We start from the raw sequence: 19,863 nt of genomic DNA on the forward strand, positions 1-19,863 counted from the left end.
TGAGGGCGACAGGATGGCCATAGATGGTGAGATAGAAATCAAGGAGGCGGAAGGAAGGGGTGGTTTTGCCTTCAATGATCACCTGGGTTTTGGAGGGATTGACCTTGAGCAACCACTGGTTGCACCAAGCGGTGAACCGGTCAAAATAGGATTGGAGAAGGTGTTGGGAGCGCTGCAGGGTGGGGGCAAGGTCAAGGCAAACTGGAGAAGGTGGACGGGGGTGACGGTGGTGGCATGTCCACCGTGTACAAAATCTACAGAAGGGTGGAGAGGACGGAGCCTTGGGGCACCCTGGCGGAGGGAAAAAAGGTGTAGGAGTCCGTGTTATGGACGGTGACGTAGGAAGGACGGTGGGAGAGAAATGAGCCGATCATATGGACATAGTTAACGGGAAGGGCGAAGGTTTGGAGCTTGAAGAGGAGACCGGAATGCCATATGCGGTCATAAGCTCGTTCGAGGTCCAGGGAGATGAAGATAATGGAGTCACGGGAATTAAGCTGGTCAGAAAGGAGATGAGTGAGGTGAAGGAGAAGGTCGTCGGAAGGGAAGGACGGCCGAAAGCCACACTGGGTAATGGGAAGGAGGCGGTGCTGGCGGAGATGCTGGTGGATGCGTCGGGTGAGGATAGATTCCAGGACCTTGCTGAATACCGAGGTAAGGCTGATGGGAGGGTAGGAAGGGACGGCGGACGGTGGTTGGCCAGGTTTAAGGAACATCAGGATACGGGAGGTTTTCCACAGGTCAGGGTAGTAACCAGTGGACAGGACTACATTTTAGAGCCTGGGCAAGGTGGAAAGGAAAGAGACAGGAGCTTCACGAAGGTGACTGTAGGAGACACGATTGTGACCAGGAGCGGTGTTGCTTTTTGTGCGGAGTGTAGCAATGAGATCCTGTGTAGTGATTGGGGCATTGAGTTCCATGTGTGCAATGTTGTCCAAGTACTGGAAACCAGATGCGAGGGGAGGGAAAGAGGTGTCAGTTCGATCGCGGACATCTGGGAACAGGGAATAATCGAACTGGGGATCGTCGGGGATGGAAAAGACATTGGACAGGTAGGAGGCAAAGTGATTGGCCTTACTAAGGGTGACAGGGAAGGGGTGATCATCATGGAGAAGAGGACAGTAGGGGGAGGGTTTAGTTCCGGTAAGGCGACGGAAGGCTGACCAGAATTTGGACGAGCTGATAGGTAGGGTAGCATTTAAACAGGTGCATGTCTGCCGCCAGTCCCGGCGTTTCTTGGCCGCGAGCAAATTACGAATGTGTCGCTGGAGTTACCGGTGGCGTCGTAGTGTGTCCGGGTCATGCGTGTGGAGGAAGGCACGGTAGAGACGGCAGGAGTCATGGAGGAGGAGGACGGCCTTTGGGGATAAGGTAGGACAGGGGTGGATAGCGACAATAGGGACATGGGCCTCTACGGCCTCAGACAAGGTCTGCTGGAGAAAGGAGGCGGCATGGGTTACATCGTCAGGGTGGCGGTAGGTGAAGGGTTGGCTATCGACCTGGGTGGAGAGGGTATCCCGGTAGGCATTCCAGTTGGTACGGGAATAGACATGGACATACTTAGGCGGAGGGTCATTACGAGGGTCGGGGTGGGGGCGACGACCGTCTGAAATGGTGAGGAGGACAGGGAGATGGTCGCTACCAATAGGCTCCAGGACATCCACCATTATGTGGCCAAGGAGGTTGGCGGAGGAAAGGACATCAGGATTGGAGTTGGATTCGGGACGGGTGTGCTGGGGGATGGGGATGAGGTCGCCTTGAAGGGAGGAGAGGAACCGATGCCACCGCCGTAACTGGGCGGCGGAACGACTGTGGATGTTGAGGTTGGGAGCAATCACGTAGGAAGAGAAGGTACGGTGAACGTGGGAGAGGAAGTCGAAGGGAATAGGGGCGTTAGGGCGGACATAGATGGTGGCGCAGGTAACGGTAAGGCCGGAGAAGAAGAGACTAAGAATCAGGTGTTTGGTGGGGTCAGGACGGAGAGGTTGGAGCCGAACAGTGATCTGGCGGTGGTGACCAATGGCAACTCCGCCACGCACAATCAGGAGAGGGATTATCACAACAGTGAAGGAGGTATGGGGAAGTGTGAATGGAGTGGTGGGGTTGGAGGAAGGTTTCATTGAGGAGGAAGGTGTCCACGCAGTGGGTGGCAAGTGTGTGCAGCAAGAGGTTCTTATTGGCTGGAAGGGAGCGGATGTTGTTGGAAAGGATACGGTGCTGTCGCACCATGACAGGGATTTAGACAAGGGTGTCAAGGCGGGAGAAGGTGAAATAGGCCTGGTTGTTGGAGTAGGTGGCATACATTTTCAGGTGGAAAACGGAACGGGCGGCGAGGGATACCTGTTGGAGGGTGTGGGGGCGCTGAAAAGAATGAACATTCTGAAGGATGATGGTGAGGAATCTGATGATGTCCTCAGTGGTAGGGGGTGGACAAAGACAATTGCCGGGAGGGGTGGGGGCGTCCAGAGGGCAGACAGGAATGGTGAGCTCAGGAGTGGTAGGAGAGGGTCTGGCTTTACATTTCTGGGAGTAAGTGAGGTGAGGGAGGCTTGCAGGTATTACAGGAAGGGGGGGGGATTGGAGATTGGGGCACTGCCTGAGAAAGTGGGCTTGCCTACAGTGCGGGCAGGTGGGGGCCTCGCAGCACTCTGATGTAGGGTGTGCATTATACCGCAATCACCTCTGGCAGTGGAGGGATTGAGGAGGAGAATGGGAAGGGTCAACTGGATAGCGGTGGTGAAAGAGAAGGGCACCCTCCTTCAGAAGACGGTCGATGGAGGGGGCGTGTTCGGAAAAGAGCCGCATAAGGCAGGTGGGGCCGGCGGAGTTATGGATGTGGCGAACCACACGCACCTCCAGATGGGGATGTGCCTTGAGCTCCGCCAACACGTCCTCCTCCGTGATCGCCGGACTAAGCCAAGTGATCATGGGGGTGAGGGTCGGCGGGCGACGTGGGGGTTGGGGTCGGTGGGAGGGGGGAGACGGGGAAGGAGCAGGGGTGAGGGAGGCATTAGGGCCAAAGCAGGTGACAGGAATGCGGGAAAGGAGGTCTGTGTGGAAGGTAGGGCTGGGGCAGGAGATGAGCACCGAATCACGGTGAGGAGTGAGGAGGGAGATGGGGGCACCAGGAAAATGCTGGCGAAGGAAGAGGGTGAGGTTCCGGGCTTCAAGAAAGGAGGGATCAGGATGGGAGAGGAGGTAGCGGTAGGAGGAGGGGGTGGAGGAGGAGGAGGAGGAGGAGGAGGAGGGAGCAGGCGGGGAGACATCCATGGCATCATGGATTGGGGAAGGGGGACGAGGCGGAGCCTTTTTGGGAGTAGAGAAGGCATGGGTTCCACTGGGGCGCTTGACGGCGGAGGAGGAGGTGTGGGGGATGGGAACGACTGGAATGTGGCGGGGAGTGACAGGTCCCGGTGCTGGAGTCAGCGCCGGAGACGGTGAGGGTGACGGCGAAGGCGACGGTGAAGATGATGACGACGAGGGCGAAGGGGAGAGTTGTGCATAAGCTGTAGCTCTCCGGGCAACCACCCTAGCGGGGGCCGCAGAAACGGAAGGAGCAGAGGGAGAGAGGGGAGGGAAGGGATCAGAGAAGGCACAGGAGGGAGGAGCCAGGGATGGGGAGACAAATAGGGAGGGAGATGGGAGAGTGAGCAGTGGGGGGATGGACGGAGGGGGGAGTGATGCGGCACACCATGTGATAGTGGTGGCAGCGGCTGAGGGGGAGGTGTAGACGATGGCAGTGGCGGTAGCTGTAGAAGAGGTGGTGGGGTTTGACATTATGATGAGAGGAAAAACACAGGACAAGACAAGGAAACAAACAAGAGACGGGCAGGGTGACGAGAGACACAGAGTAGAAGGTGACGGAGGACGACGAAGGACGAAGGAGACTGGGGCCGAAGCCCCACTCTGCCGTCTCTGGCGGTGGGGGCGACCCGGCTGGCTGGCGGTGGGGACGCCTCCGCTGCTGCTGCTGCTGCTGCTGTAGGCAGCTAGGACCACCGCTGGCTGCTGGCTGCGACCAGGGCTGGCGGGGACAGGCGCTGGCGGGGATCGCTGCTGGCGGGAACCGGCGCTGGCGGGAACCGGCGCTGGCGGGCTGCTGGCGGGGACCGTTGCTTCCGGGGACCGCTGCTGGCTGCTCGCTACTCGCTGCTGGCGGGGACCGCTGCTGGCTGGACTGCTGCACGCCGACGGGCTGGCTGGCTGGAACCTACAACACCTATCGCTTCTATTGGTACCGCAACAGCACAATCGATGGGCGGTATTCAAGCGAATTACCGCCGGAGATGTCCAGTTCCAGTCACAACGACGGAAACCTTTACACACCACGGACAGAGCACAGCAAGTGCGCGAGATGATGGGCAGCGCCTCCTGGCGGCAAGTAGACACGCAGCGCGCTGGTGTGAGAAGACAGCAGAAACGACAAATCGCAACAGCACTAGTTGGAAAAATTCAAAATCGAGAAGAAGACCGTTGTTGTTTAATGTCGGAAAAAATCGGATTCCATATCTTACTTAGAGGAAAACCTTTCTCCCTGTTAATAATATTACTGGATAATCTAATTTCAATGGGTTCTTTAAGAACACTTTCCGAATAGCGAGAAGCAGGAGAGATCAATTGTGTCTTGTCATACATCATCCTGTGTCCTTCGTTAAGGCAATGTTCCGCCACTGCCGACTCCTCAGGCTGGAACAACCGAGTGTGCCGATGATGTTCCACGCACCGGTCCTGAATAGTTCGAATAGTTTGACCAATATGCACTCCTGGAAATGGAAAAAAGAACACATTGACACCGGTGTGTCAGACCCACCATACTTGCTCCGGACACTGCGAGAGGGCTGTACAAGCAATGATCACACGCACGGCACAGCAGACACACCAGGAACCGCGGTGTTGGCCGTCGAATGGCGCTAGCTGCGCAGCATTTGTGCACCACCGCCGTCAGTGTCAGCTAGTTTGCCGTGGCATACGGAGCTCCATCGCAGTCTTCAACACTGGTAGCATGCCGCGACAGCGTGGACATGAACCGTATGTGCAGTTGACGGACTTTGAGCGAGGGCGTATAGTGGACATGTGGGAGGCCGGGTGAACGTACCGCCGAATTGCTCAACACGTGGGGCGTGAGGTCTCCACAGTACATCGATGTTGTCGCCAGTGGTCGGCGGAAGGTGCACGTGCCCGTCGACCTGGTACCGGACCGCAGCGACGCACGGATGCACGCCAAGACCGTAGGATCCTACGCAGTGCCGTAGGGGACCGCACCGCCACTTCCCAGCAAATTAGGGACACTGTTGCTCCTGGGGTATCGGCGATGACCATTCGCAACCGTCTCCATGAAGCTGGGCTACGGTCCCGCACACCGTTGGGCCGTCTTCCGCTCACGCCCCAAAATCGTGCAGCCCGCCTCCAGTGGTGTCGCGACAGGCGTGAATGGAGAGACGAATGGAGACGTGTCGTCTTCAGCGATGAGAGTCGCTTCTGCCTTGGTGCCAATGATGGTCGTATGCGTGTTTGGCGCCGTGCAGGTGAGCGCCACAATCAGGACTGCACACGACCGAGGCACACAGAGCCAACACCCGGCATCATGATGTGGGGAGCGATCTCCTACACTGGCCGTACAGCTCTGGTAATCGTCGAGGGGACTCTGAATAGTGCACGGTACATCCAAACCGTCATCGAACCATTGTTCCACCATTCCTAGACCGGCAAGGGAACTTGCTGTTCCAACAGGACAATGCGCGTCCGCATGTATCCCGTGCCACCCAACGTGCTCTAGAAGGTGTAAGTCAACTACCCTGGCCAGCAAGATCTCCGGATCTGTCCCCCATTGAGCATGTTTGGGACTGGATGAAGCGTCGTCTCACGCGGTCTGCACGTCCAGCACGAACGCTGGTCCAACTGAGGCGCCAGGTGGAAATGGCATGGCAAGCCGTTCCACAGGACTACATCCAGCATCTCTACGATCGTCTCCATGGGAGAATAGCAGCCTGCATTGCTGCGAAAGGTGGATATACACTGTACTAGTGCCGACATTGTGCATGCTCTCTTGCCTGTGTCTGTGTGCCTGTGGTTCTGTCAGTGTGACCAAGTGATGTATCTGACCCCAGGAATGTGTCAATAAAGTTTCCCCTTCCTGGGACAATGAATTCACGGTGTTCTTATTTCTATTTCCAGGAGTGTACATCTTTCCACAGTGACACGAAATTTCATAAACCCCGGGCCTCCTCAAGCACAAATTATCTTTAACTGAGCCAAGAAGGGCTCTAGTCTTCGCCACCGGCGTAAAAACACTTTTAGTATTATATTTTCTTAAAATTCTTGACATTTTTGATGATATACTTCCTGCAAAGGGTAAATAAACAACAGCTTGAAAAGTATCCTCTATGGGCTCGCGTGACGGACCAAACTGAATAGCACGGCATAATTGTTGTTCCGTATATCCATTCTGTTTAAAAACAATCTTCAAATGAGTCAAGTTCTTCTTTCAAATGTTCAGTGGTGTTGTGTAGCAACTGTTTCGTATGAAATATCTTTGGATCCAAAACGAAAATTAGGTCACGTCGTTGTACAAGAATGAAATCTATCTGTCCAAAGATGTGACATCCTCCTCTTGAAGTAGGAGTTCGTGTTGCCTAGTTCGTGTGTTTCTGCAAAGTTCAATTTCCTCTCCCCATTTACATTTCTATATCCAGCCCCATTACTATCATGGCAACGGCATCCATCTGCATTTGAACCAAGGCGACCATTGAGAACAGAAGATATGATGAGAGTATCTTAAGATGGCACTTCTAAGATCTTATCAACAAGCAACATGCAAAAGTCATCTTTTGTCTTTTGGGTGCAGCCTGTTTGTGGAGAGCAACACGACAATATATGGATGTTCCTCTCGTCCGTAGCCAAGACAACTTTCATCAAACAGTCGTCAAATCGCTATGTATATTCTACATAGTTTACCAATTTTTTTCATCAATCGTTCAGAAGGGTTCGAAGAAGTGTGATACCTGGATATATAGGTTGGAGAAATGTTTCTAGCTCGTAACATACGTGTCCATATCACAGATCGAAATTGTGGTCCATTGTCGGAAATTACTTTCAATACATGCCCTACATGAAACAGAATTTTTTTTACAAATACATTCGAAAAAGATTTAGCAACAGCTTTGCGTAACGGATTGAAGGTAACAAATTTCGAAGTGAGTTCAACAGTGAAAAGATGTAGCAAAAACCTCTAATAGATCTGGGAATCGGTCCAAAAATGTCTACATCGGCCACATGTCTCAATTTAATGGGTACAATGGGATGTAACGGAGGAATATGTGAAGTCGTGTCTGAGTTAGCTTTCTGGCAGATTTTAAATGACGCTAAAACTCGTCGAATACGTTTCTCTATGTTGGCGAAATAACAAATCTGTCTCAGTATAAGAAAACATTTTCTGGCTCCATAATGTGCGTAACTTAAATGAGTATACCAAATTAATTTGTTAACAATCTCATCAGGAATACATAATAACCAGTTGTTGCGTACAGTATAATTGTTTCTAATGGTAACGTTATTCCTATCTTGCCAAATGTGTTTAATTTCTTTCCGTACGTTGTCTTTGCTCTGCTCTTGTGCTATGTCTCGTAATGACGATGAAATGAAATTTTCAAATGCAACTTGTTGAATGTAAATGAGGCTAAGATTTGCTTGGCAGAAGTCGGTTGCGATGTCTTGCTGATTGTTGCTGAGAGAACGGGATAGTGCGTCTGCTACAATATTTTGTGTACCAGGAATGTGAACAATTGTAAAATTAAATTCCTGTAAATAAAGCGTCCGTGTGCTTAACCTGTCATGTGTAAATTTAGCGGAAAGTAAAATCTGTATAGCTCTATGATCTGTATAAACGGTAGTATGTCTTCCATAAAGAAATTGCCTAAATCTGGTAAGTGCCCATACAACACATAATGTTTCAAGTTCTGTAACGGAATAATTCCGTTAAGCAGGTGACAGAATGCGACTTGCAAAGGCGATGTTTTTAATTACTGTAGTTCCATCTTCTTCAATTTCCTGAAATATGTGTACGCCTAAAGCGGTGTTAGAACTGTCGGTGGCAATGAAACAATTTCCTGTAGCATCTGGGTGTGATAAAAGTGGTGCGTTCAAATAGGCATGTTTCAGATTAACACATTCAGACTGTTCTTGTCTATCCCAGGACCGAATAGCATTTTCAACAGTCAACTGGTATAATCTAGGTGTGTCTAAAACAAAGTAATGAATAAATTTACGGAAAAAGTTAATTAATCCCAGAAAGCTGCGTAATTGTTTCTTGTTCTTTGGAAGAGTAATGTCACATAAAGCTTGAAGTTTTTCAAGGTCAGGCGCAATGCCTTCTGCTGAAATTACATGTCCAAGAAATTTTATGGAAGTTTTGACAATATACGATTTGTTAAGATTAACAGTGAGTCCCTGTGCATGAAAAGTTTGCAACAGTTGTTCAAGAATCAAATTGTGTTCAGACCTGTTACCTTCAGCGATAAGTTATTCGTCTACGTACGTTGTGATTCTGTCTTCAAGTTCTGTCGGAAGTATAGAATTCAAACCGGGAATAAATACTGCTGAAGAATTTGTTAGACCGAATGGTAATTTGGAAACTGATAACAATCACCAAAACAGAGAAATGTTATGTACTTTCTGCAGTTCGGATGGAGCTGAATTTGCCAAAATCCCGATTTTAAATCTAATGTGGTATAAATAGCAGTGCCATGAAATTTCTGTAGAAGTTCTTCTAGTGTTTGTAGGCGATCTGTTTCGTTAATAATAATGTCGTTGATATGACGGGAATCAATTACGAGGCGAAGTGAGCCATCCTTTTTCTTAACAGTAAGAGCGGGTTTATGTACGGACTAACTGCCGGTTCAATAATTCCTTGGTCAAGCATAGCTTGCAATTCTTTCCTAACTTGTTCTCTGTAAATATATGGAATGTGATAATGTTTGGCTTTAAACGTGTCGTGCTGGTTAACTCGAAATTCACACATAAAAGTGGACATAGTATCAGGGATGTTGTCAAAAATTGGAGCTTGCTGTAAAAGAATATTGCGTAGTTCGTCGTCTGTATTTGCATTGCTCTGTTTTACTTTATCAGAAAACATTTGCATAACGTCACATATAACACCATCTTAGGAAGAGAGAATGCAATGGCCCAGTGCGTACTAAATGGTGGCGACTCAAAGAAGAAGAAAGAGACCTTATTTCATCCATCACCCTTCTCCCTGACGTAGGAACAACATGGGATGGCCGGCCGCGGTGGTCTCGCGGTTCTAGGCGCGCAGTCCGGAACCGTGGGACTGCTACGGTCGCAGGTTCGAAACCTGCCTCGGGCATGGATGTGTGTGAAGTCCTTAGGTTAGTTAGGTTAAGTAGTTCTAAGTTCTAGGGGACTAATGACCACAGCAGTTGAGTCCCATAGTGCTCAGAGCCAACATGGGATGCCCTAAAAGACCGTGTCACAACAGCGGCTCAGGATAAATTAGGTACCACAAAACCAGGCCGACGTAAAATCAGTTGCCAAACATGGCTCTGGACTGAGGAAGTGAAGAAGGCTAAGCACTTTAGAAAGGAGCTATACCAAACTTTCCTCGCCTCTAAGACAAATGAAAACTGGAAGGATTACCGTGAAGCTAGGATACAGCAAAGTAGGCAGTTGCGGCAGCCAAATCAGCACACTTCAGCGAAGTCTGCCAAAAACTATAAACACCTACTGGAGATCGAGAAATTTTCTCGACTGGTGAAGCAGTGCCATAAATAAACTACAGACATTGAAAAAATTCTGTGGAATCCATAAAAAAGAATGCAAACTTATCATCAACAGAAAGAAAGTAGCAGGGCGATGGAGGAAACAAAAATGATTCTGACCACTATGGGACTTAACCTCTAAGGTCATTAGTCCCTTAGAACTTAGAATTACTTAAACCTAACTAACCTAAGGACATCACACACATCCATGCCTGAGGCAGGATTCGAACATGCGACCGTAGCAGGTGAGCGGTTCCGAATTGAGGGGCCTATGACCGCTCGGCCACAACGGCCGGCATTCCACTTATCCCACTAAAGAATAAGGAGGGAGGTATACTACTGGCTGTAAGAACCAAATCAGTGCCACTGATTGATTGAAGTGGATCGTCTTTCCTAAGTTGAACATAGTGGCAAGTTGAAACCACAAGCAACCAAAAGTTTGAACGTTTACTTAAAATCAGGCGGTCAAGATTTTTAAAAACACATATTCGAAACAGATAAGAAAATTTCCATATTGGATGGAGTTGAGCACGTGCCAGCAGGTCCTCCAAATGGTTATCAATTAAATGCATATGGCAGGGACGCAGCACAACTGAAGTTCTCATCCAAGCGGATGGCAGGCGCCAAGCTGCTTCAAAGAAACTGTGGACAACCGAGACAAGTTTCTGGCGAACATTACAAATGGCGCTCACCCATAAACTGAAGAAGGCAAGGCATGCCACTGCCCTCGACCAGAAAACCAAAAAAGGCGTTGACCTGGTTTGTGGCAAAATCCGACGATGAAGGCGTTCCGAGCGACTACTGCAGCCCGGGACACGATCCGCAGGCCGCGCCAAAATGCGTTGACTTCTCCAAGAGGAGCCCCGAAACCAAGAGAACCAGAGTAGCCGGGACAGAGGTAGCCTCGCTAAGAACGTCAGCAACCGATCCAACCTATACAATAATCTCCAGCTCACGACGACCACGACAGAATCCGTGCGCCAGCAACATTGCCAATTACTCCCCTAGAAGCCCCTGCGCCCCGCCGGACAGCACTGGCAACAATCGTCAACTTCAACCACGTCCTTCCCTCTCACTCCATTCCTCCCTCCTCACCACAGAGAGAGGCCAAAGACCCCGAACCGGTAAAGACTACAGGGTGGTCCATTGATCGTGACCGGTCCAAATGTCTCACGAAATAAGCGTCAAACGAAAAAACTACGAAGAATGAAATTCGTCTAGGGAAACCAGATGGTGCTATGGTTATCCCGCTAGATGGCGCTGCCATAGGTCAAACGGATATCAACAGTGTTTTTTTAAATAGGAACCCCCATTTTTTACTACATGTTCGTGTAGTACGTAAAGAAATATGAATGTTTTAGTTGGACCACTTTTTTCGCTTTGTGGTAGATGGCTCTGTAATAGTCACAAACGTGTAAGTACGTGGTATCACGTAACATTCCGCCATTGAACACGGTATTTGCTTCGTGATACATTACCCACATAAAATCGACCGTTTACCAATTGCGGAAAAGGTCGATATCGTGTTCATGTATGGCTATTGTGATCAAAATGCCCAACGGGTGTGTGCTATGTATGCAACTCGATATCCTGGACTACATCACCCAAGTATTTAAGAAAACAGGCAGTATTCAGCCACATGTGAAACGTCAACCACGACCTGCAACAAATGATGATGCACAAGTAGGTGTTTTAGCTGCTGTCGCGGCTAATCCGCACATCAGTAGCAGACAAATTGAGCGAGAATCGAGAATCTCAAAAACGTCGGTGTTGAGAATATTACATCAACATCGATTGCACCAGTACCATATTTCTGTGCGTCAGGAAGTGCATGGCGACGACTTTGAACGTCGTGTACCATTCTACCACTGGGCACAAGAGAAATTACGGGGCGATGACAGATTTTTTGCACGCGTTCTATTTAGCGACGAAGCGTCATTCACCAATAGCGGTAACGTAAACCGGCATAATATGCACTATTGGGCAACGGAAAATCCAGGATGGCTGCCACAAGTGGAACATCAGCGACCTAGGCGGGTTAATGTATGGTGCGGCATAATGGGAGGAAGGATAATTGGCCCCCATTTTATCGATGGCATTCTAAATGGTGCAATGTGTGCTGATTTCCTATGTAATGTTCTACCGATGTTACTACAAGATGTTTCACTGCATGACAGAATGACGATGTACTTCCAACATGATGGATGTCCGGCACATATCTCACGTGCGGTTGAAGCGGTATTGAATAGCATATTTAATGACAGGTGCATTGGTCGTCGAAGCACAATACTATGGCCCGCTCATTCACCGGATCTGACGTCCCCGGATTTCTTTCTGTGGGGAAAGTTGAAGGATATTTGCTATTGTGATCCACCGACACCGCCTGACAACATGCGTCAGCGCATTGTCAATGCATGTGCGAACATTACGGAAGGCGAACTACTCGCTGTTGAGAGGAATATCGTTACACGTATTGCCAAATGCATTGAGGTTGACGGACATCATTTTGAGCATTTATTGCATTAATGTGGTATTTACAAGGTAATCACGCTCTAACGGCATGCGTTCTCAGAAATGATACATTCACAAAGGCACTTGTATCATATTGGAACAACCGAAATAAAATGTTCAACGCACCTACGTTTTGTATTTTAATTTAAATAACCTACCTGTTACCAACTGTTCGTCTAAAATTGTAAGCCACATGTTTGTGACTATTACAGCGCCATCTATCACAAAGCGAAAAAAGTGGCCCAACTAAAACATTCATATTTCTTTACGTACTACACGAATATGTAATAAAAAATGGGGATTTCATTTTTAAAAAAACGCAGCTGATATCCGTTTGACCTATGGCAACGCCATCTAGTGGGCCAACCATAGCGCCATCTGGATTCCCCCTTCCAGATAGACAAGTTTCGTTCTTTGTAGTTTTCTCGTTTGACGTATGTTTCGTGAGATATTTGGCCAGGTCACGATCAATGGACCACCCTGTATATACTAAACAGCTATTGACTTCGCAGCACGGCTCAGTAACGAATCTTTATATAACTGGTATTTGTAATTAGCGTAGTTTTTAGGTGAAATGATTACACTTATGAGTTCTAGTTAACCAAAAGAATGTAATGTATAATAATGCTAAATTGGCTAAGCCCTGAATTAATATTCCAGATTTTTGGTACTACGCCTATGTCACAAAAATAACACCACTATTGAAGGTATATGAAAAAAGTGGGGGGAGGGGGGGGGGTAGAGAATAACATAGAAAAAAGAATCCACTTGCTACGTTAATACCCTTCCCTGTTCCCGTCTCGTTACAGCACCTCATACTGTTCACTGAGGTGCTACCAGTTTACCGTAAGGCTATAGTTTGCTTGTTCCATTGCCATCACGGGCTCGTTGTTGCAGTAATTGCGGTACCGGACCTATTATTCCATCCATGCCGATACGGTAGCTCAGCGTGTTCGGTCAGAGGGTTTAGCTACCCTCTGTAATAAAAAAAACTGAGTGAACGGTTCAACGAACAACCTGAACGGGTGTCATGAGACGTCCGCCTCGATCATATACAACGAACAAAATAGAACAAAATGAGATCAACAACGAATTTAAAAAAAAAAAAATAAAAAAAAAGAGGGCTAATGCGCTGCTTCCTGCACTCGGATAGGTGCGCCAGACCCGGGTCGAATCCGAGCGGCGAATTAACGACCAGGGCCGGTGTGTCGGCCAGCCTGTATGTGATGTTTAGGCAGTTTTCCACATCCCATACGTGAATACCGGGCTGGTACCCACGTCCCGCCTCAGTTACACGACTCGCAGACATTTGCAAGACGTTCGAAATCTTGCGAAATGAAATGAAATGATCATAAGGCATTTATTGGCCGGGATATCCCCTTCGGGGTTCGGCCGCCGTATTGCAAGTGTTTTTGGTCGTTCCAAGGCGTGGCAGGCAGCGAAAGGCGTCCCCGGAAGCTGACCAGAAAGCCTCCCCGGTGCGTCTGACAAACCGGTTTCAGGCACTGTCTCTGGCTGAGCCAGATGCAGCTGCCTGCCCTGTTTCAGAGGATCATTCTCAGCCTTCAAGGTCCGGGCAATCGCAGAGGTTGGGCTTACTGGTAGTTGGGAGCTCCAATGTTAGGCGCGTAATGGGGCCCCTTAGGGATATGGCGGCTAAGGAGGGGAAGAAATCCAGTGTGCACTCCGTGTGCATTCCGGGCGGAGTCATTCCTGATGTGGAAAGGGTCCTTCCGGATGCCATGAAGAGCACAGGGTGCAGCCAGCTGCAGGTGGTGGCACATGTCGGCACTAATGACGTGTGTCGCTTTGGATCTGAGGAAATTCTCTCTGGATTCCAGCGGCTATCTGATTTGGTGAAGGCTGCCGGTCTTGCTTACGAGATGAAGGCAGAGCTCACCATCTGCAGCATCGTTGACAGAACCGACTGCGGACCTTTGGTGCAGAGCCGGGTGGAGGGTCTGAATCAGAGGCTCAGACGGTTTTGCGACCGTATTGGCTGCAGATTCCTTGACTTGCGCCATAGGGTGGTGGGGTTTCGGGTTCCGCTGAATAGGTCAGGAGTTCACTACACTCAGCTGGCGGCTACACGGGTAGCGGAGGCTGTGTGGCGTGGACTGGGCGGTTTTTTAGGTTAGAAGGCCTCGGGAAAGTGCGGGATGGGCTGCAATGTCAAAGGGTGCTTGGCAATTACAGGACGTGCTTGGATCAAGGAACAGTCGGAATTATAGTTGTAAACTGTTGTAGTTGCGCTGGAAAAGTCCCTGAGCTTCAAGCGCTAATAGAAAGCACAGAAGCGGATATCGTTATAGGTACAGAAAGCTGGCTAAAGCCTGAAATAAGTTCTGCAGAAATTTTTACGAAGTCTCAGACGGTGTTCAGGAAAGATAGATTAGGCAGAATTGGTGGTGGAGTGTTGGTGTCTGTCAGTAGTGGTTTATCTTGTAGTGAAGTCGAAGTAGATACTCTGTGCGAATTGGTGTGGGTGGAGGTTATACTTAACAGCCGAATTAAGTTAATAATTGGCTCCTTCTACCGACCCCCAGACTCCGATGATACAGTTGCGGAACAGTTCAGAGAAAGTTTGAGTCTCGTAACAAATAAATACCCCACTCATACGGTTATAGTTGGTGGGGACTTCAACCTACCCTCGGTATGTTGGCAAAAATACTTGTTCAAAACCGGTGGTAGGCACAAAACGTCTTCCGAGATTGTCCTAAATGCATTCTCCGAAAATTATTTCGAGCAGTTAGTCCACGAACCCACGCGAATTGTAAATGGTTGCGAAAACACACTTGACCTCTTGGCCACAAACAATCCAGAGCTGATAGAGAGCATCATGACTGATACAGGGATTAGTGATCACAAGGTCATTGTAGCTAGGCTCAATACCATTTCTTCCAAATCCATCAGAAACAAACGCAAAATAATTTTATTTAAAAAAGCGGATAAAGTACCACTAGAAGCCTTCCTAAAAGACAATTTCCATTCCTTCCGAAATGACTATGCGAATGTAGACGAGATGTGGCTCAAATTCAAAGATATAGTAGCAACAGCAATTGAGATATTCATACCTCATAAATTGGTAAGAGATGGAACGGATCCCCCGTGGTACACAAAAAAGGTCCGAACGCTGTTGCAGAGGCAACGGAAAAAGCATGCGAAGTTCAGAAGAACGCGAAATCCTGAAGATGGGCTAAAATTTACAGACGCGCGAAATTTGGCACGTACTTCGATGCGAGATGCCTTTAATAGGTTCCACAACGAAACATTGTCTCGAAATTTGGTAGAAAATCCGAAGAAATTCTGGTCGTATGTAAAGTACACAAGCGGCAAGACGCAGTCAATACCTTCGCTGCGCAGTGCCGATGGTACTGTTATCGACGACTGCGCCGCTAAAGCGGAGTTATTGAACGCAGTTTTCCGAAATTCCTTCACCAGGGAAGACGAATGGAATATTCCAGAATTTGAAACACGAACATCTGCTAGCATGAGTTTCTTAGAAGTAGATACCTTAGGGGTTGCGAAGCAACTCAAATCGCTTGATACGGGCAAGTCTTCAGGTCCAGATTGTATACCGATTAGGTTCCTTTCAGATTACGCTGATACTATAGCTCCCTACTTAGCACTCATATACAACCGCTCGCTCACCGATAGATCTGTACCTACAGATTGGAAAATTGCGCAGGTCGCACCAGTGTTCAAGAAGGGTAGTAGGAGTAATCCATTTAACTACAGACCTATATCATTGACGTCGGTTTGCAGTAGGGTTTTGGAGCATATACTGTATTCAAACATTATGAATCACCTCGAAGGGAACGATCTATTGACACGTAATCAGCATGGCTTCAGAAAACATCGCTCTTGTGCAACGCAGCTAGCTCTTTATTCGCACGAAGTAATGGCCGCTATCGACAGGGGATCTCAAGTTGATTCCGTATTTCTAGATTTCCGGAAAGCTTTTGACACCGTTCCTCACAAGCGACTTCTAATCAAGCTGCGGAGCTATGGGGTATCGTCTCAGTTGTGCGACTGGATTCGTGATTTCCTGTCAGGAAGGTCGCAGTTCGTAGTAATAGACGGCAAATCAACGAGTAAAACTGAAGTGATATCAGGTGTTCCCCAGGGAAGCGTCCTGGGACCTCTACTGTTCCTGATCTATATAAATGACCTGGGTGACAATCTGAGCAGTTCTCTTAGGTTGTTCGCAGATGATGCTGTAATTTACCGTCTAGTAAGGTCATCCGAAGACCAGTATCAGCTGCAAAGCGATTTAGAAAAGATTGCTGTATGGTGTGTCAGGTGGCAGTTGACGCTAAATAACGAAAAGTGTGAGATGATCCACATGAGTTCCAAAAGAAATCCGTTGGAATTCGATTACTCGATAAATAGTACAATTCTCAAGGCTGTCAATTCAACTAAGTACCTGGGTGTTAAAATTACAAACAACTTCAGTTGGAAGGACCACATAGATAATATTGTCGGGAAGGCGAGCCAAAGGTTGCGTTTCATTGGCAGGACACTTAGAAGATGCAACAAGTCCACTAAAGAGACAGCTTACACTACACTCGTTCGTCCTCTGTTAGAATATTGCTGCGCGGTGTGGGATCCTTACCAGGTGGGATTGACGGAGGACATCGAGAGGGTGCAAAGAAGGGCAGCTCGTTTTGTATTATCGCGTTATAGGGGAGAGAGTGTGGCAGATATGATACACGAGTTGGGATGGAAGTCATTACAGCATAGACGTTTTTCGTCGCGGCGAGACCTTTTTACGAAATTTCACTCACCAACTTTCTCTTCCGAATGCGAAAATATTTTGTTGAGCCCAACCTACATAGGTAGGAATGATCATCAAAATAAAATAAGAGAAATCAGAGCTCGAACAGAAAGGTTCAGGTGTTCGTTTTTCCCGCTCGCTGTTCGGGAGTGGAATAGTAGAGAGATAGTATGATTGTGGTTCGATGAACCCTCTGCCAAGCACTTAAATGTGAATTGCAGAGTAGTCATGTAGATGTAGATGTAGATGTCATGTAGACATGCAAATGGCCTGTTTTCATCTTCTGGTTGTCAGTGGTGCATTGTAATGCATCAAGTTGGCGTGCGAGAGAGCGTGCAATAGCAGCTGGCGACGCAGTTGTACAAGAACTATGAATGTAATGAAAACTGATCTGCTGAACATTTCATTATTGCGCCGCTCGCCAAATTACGTAACGTATCGCGGCGCATCAACGAACCACTTCTGGCCCGAGTCGACAATCGGTATTTACACTTTGTACTTAGGTCTACAGCTGTGTGTGTGTGTGTGTGTGTGTGTGTGTGTGTGTGTTGTGTGTGTGTGTGTGTGTGTTTAAGTGTGTGTGTGTGTGTGAGTATGTTGTTATGAAACTTTCTGATAGATTAAAACTGTGTGTCATATCGATTTCGAAGCGTGAAGGACAGCGTTGTGGGTTCGATTCCACATAGTCTAGCACTCAGTTTTAACCTGCCAGGAATTATGAAAGCACTGCAAACTCTGCTGCAGAGCGAAAATTTTTTCTGGAGAGAAGCTCGTAGGCTGTGGATAAGAAGCTACTAAACTCACAAGATATGTAGGAGACCTTAAAAGAGGTCCATTACTTTTCGAAGCCGATATCACAAATGTTTTTACAGTGAGAAACGATCCCTACCTACTTCTACTCTCTTATACCTAACACTGGGATCGCCAGGGTCGACTTCTACTCTTTTTTAATATTCGACTACGATTCCTAAAGAGTCTCCTCTTTCACGATAGCAAACGAAGTTTTTTCGGTTGCTGAGATTACTCAGGCAGTCGTGATCAAACATTTTACTTCTGTTCCTCTTTGTTGAATAGGGATCGTCACTCATCGCACGGACAAGGTCGTACCAAACCAACATTAAAGTGGTAGATTAAGCCATAGCTGAATTGATAATTAAAACATTAAGGCCGGCAACGGAAAAGAACGCTTGGGATTCTTCAAAATACACGGTGGCGATCGGGTCTTTAAGGCTTCATTACTCATATAGAGTCTCAACGCACCTCTCGGATCATTTTGCTGTAAGAATGTTTCTTAGGATGTAGAACATTGTAATACTTAAATATACATGAAAACTAACAGGAGTGGAGCGTGGAAAGAGGGTGGATCAGCCCCATTAAAATCGACATTTATTACATAGTACTTCCCTTCCACAAAGAAAAAAATAATAATTTTCTCAAGGAAATACGTCAGATCAGTATGGTCCCTTACACATACAATATTTATCTAATTGCGTAATTTAATCAGAAAGTATCATCTCTCTGGACAACATGGAACATGATGCTCTGGAATAAATGACCAAGAATGATACTGGATAGCCCCACTTTGGTGAGGAGCAATCTAAGTCTAGCACTCCCGATAAAACTAAAGTATTCCGATAACGCCTGATCCAAGGAAACATTATCAGCACATAGGGGTTCAATACAATCAGCATAATAATTACCATGCTATTAGAGAGGGAGGTAAGAGAATCAGAGCCAATCATCGACAGTAAAACGTTAATCCCAATAAAATTTGCTACAGGAAATTATTATCATTGGTATAGGAATACATTATACTCAATGAATTGAGGTCTCTATCACAAAGGATTTCCAACTATAAAACACGAACTCGAAATCAAGTGGTAGCTAGTACCACACAAAGAACAGAAGCACAGTGGACCATCACTCGTGGTACACAAGAGTCCATTTAACTGAAAAAGAAATTCACGTTGATTACACGCCAAATTAATACTCCATCAAAACAATGCTGTTAAATAATCACAGCAAGACATGAAGCACTGAACTTAGCGACAGTCTAACATGATAATCCGACGTGGACGGGTACTGTGGGAGGACAAAACATTACGGGAAGTACTTACGCTATACCTGAGTTGAAGTTGATTCAAATGGGAATGTCTTTAGAAAAACATTACCTTTACTAACTTGACATGACATTTCGGATGGTCTCCTCTCTAGCAACATCCTAACCAATACAAAGCAACCCAACTTAGACTAAAGCACACTCAAGTGGAACAGGCATACTCACACCTTGATGACTGCAGCAGGAGTTTCCCAAAACGCCAGCGTCCAGGCGTCCGTTGGAAACGGTTCCCCGACTTTTGCATGGAGGAGGAGGGCCACAAAGTGGAGTGAAACCGAAAAAAGCGGGAAAGTTCTGCATCTGCAGGGTCTGGAAACGAGGAGGTTAGGATTGCTACAGACAGAGGAAGAGAAACTTCTCTTATTTACCCCGGTACATTTTAAAGTTTTCATCCATTTGTCCATATCGTACAGACAGACACTCAGGGGCTGGCAAAGTAATAGAAAAATATTGCTTATCTCAAAAGTATTAGCGCTTCAGTGTACCTATACTTTTCCCAAGAATCAGCACACGCTCAATTAGAGCGGAAAAGCAACAAATTTGCGACATAGCAGTGCGTGAAGTCTTGAATTATGAAATGGTGCAAAAGATGTACCCGTTTCAAACTTTTGTGAAGGAGGTACCAACGGAGTTGTGAGGAGGAATCACGAACTATTCGTCAACGTTTTAAAGTAAGAAAACTG

Source organism: Schistocerca gregaria, chromosome 7 (assembly GCF_023897955.1).
Source record: "Schistocerca gregaria isolate iqSchGreg1 chromosome 7, iqSchGreg1.2, whole genome shotgun sequence".
Lineage (NCBI taxonomy): Eukaryota > Metazoa > Arthropoda > Insecta > Orthoptera > Acrididae > Schistocerca > Schistocerca gregaria.